We start from the raw sequence: 1,386 nt of genomic DNA, 5'->3' as shown, positions 1-1,386 counted from the left end.
ATATATATATATATATATATATATATATATATATATATACATAAACACACACACTTTTTAATTTTGTAATTGTTTTAATTTAAATTTTATTTCATATTTCAACTTTAAATTTGTAAGGTCCACGCACTTGGCCCAATGAAGGTATCCAGTGGTGGATGAAGGTTTCTTACTCTTAGGATCTGTATTATCTTTTAGTCTACTTTTGTAAGATTAACACCATTGTACCACTCACCCTGAGACTCTTCAAATGATACCAAACATGACTGTAAATCTTATTTGCATTCATATAGAACATTATATTCTACCATTGACCATTCTGAGTGAGCTGGGTGAAGAGACGGATGGGTGCGGGGAAGGAAGGGGATGAGAAAAAACCCAATGCATATGTGAGAGACATTTTCCCGCATTTTCTCTCAGTGAGATGCGGAAACAGATGTCTGTATGTGAATGCACTGTGTGTGTATTGTCTGTCTCAGAAGATCAAAGTATCCGAGTTTCTTTTATCCTTACAAATTTGAACACAAACACAATGCAAAAGGCACACACACATGAAATTATTTTTTTTTAGGTTCAGAACATAGTTTTGTATAATATCAATATTAAAAGTATGTGACATTACAATCATGTATAATTTAATTCTGTGTAGTTTTTGTTTCTGTTTAGTTATCACCGAAATAAACGCCGTTACTTTGCATTTGTTTTTATCCAATTTAATACAAAATATCTTAACCCTTGGCAGTTTGATAAAACGTCGAGTCAACCGTCTTAGAAAAAAAGGTGAGAATCTGTCACTGCATATACAAAAACTAAAAGGCACATCTTATTTACCCATAAATGGTACATTTTAGTACCTTTTGAAAGGGTACTGCCCAAGTGACAGCTTTAAACCTTTTTTTTTTTTTTTTGAGAGATAGATTAAATCACTTAATTGACCCTTATGACTGGTTTTGTGCTCCAGGGTCACATATCTGGAATCCGAGGGTGCAAAAAATCAATATATTGAGAAAGTTGTGCAAATGAAGTGCTTAGCGAAGCATATTACTAATCAAAAATTAAGTTTTGATATATTTACGGTAGGAAATTTACAAAATATCTTCATGAAACATGATCTTTACTTAACTTTCAGTGACAGCACCTTGCCTTTTTGATAGAGATCGGCCACTTCTGTTCAGGTTTTTAATCTTTACCTAAGACATATCTTTTTAAAAACACTTATGGGTTGGAAAACCGCTGTATGCAGTTTTATTGTGTAAATATTTAGTGTTGTGCATTTGTGTTTCCTTTAATTTATTAATTCCTTTTATTTCTAGTTTAATTCTATTTCTCTGTGCATCACTTTGGTCGGCTCTGTCGTTATTAAATGGGCTATATAAATAAATTAAACTG

This window comes from Sinocyclocheilus rhinocerous, unplaced genomic scaffold (genome assembly GCF_001515625.1).
Source record: "Sinocyclocheilus rhinocerous isolate Xijiao unplaced genomic scaffold, SAMN03320098_v1.1 scaffold45, whole genome shotgun sequence".
Taxonomy (NCBI): domain Eukaryota; kingdom Metazoa; phylum Chordata; class Actinopteri; order Cypriniformes; family Cyprinidae; genus Sinocyclocheilus; species Sinocyclocheilus rhinocerous.
The sequence above is the reverse complement of the archived record's forward strand: the minus strand, read 5'-3'. Positions refer to the sequence as shown.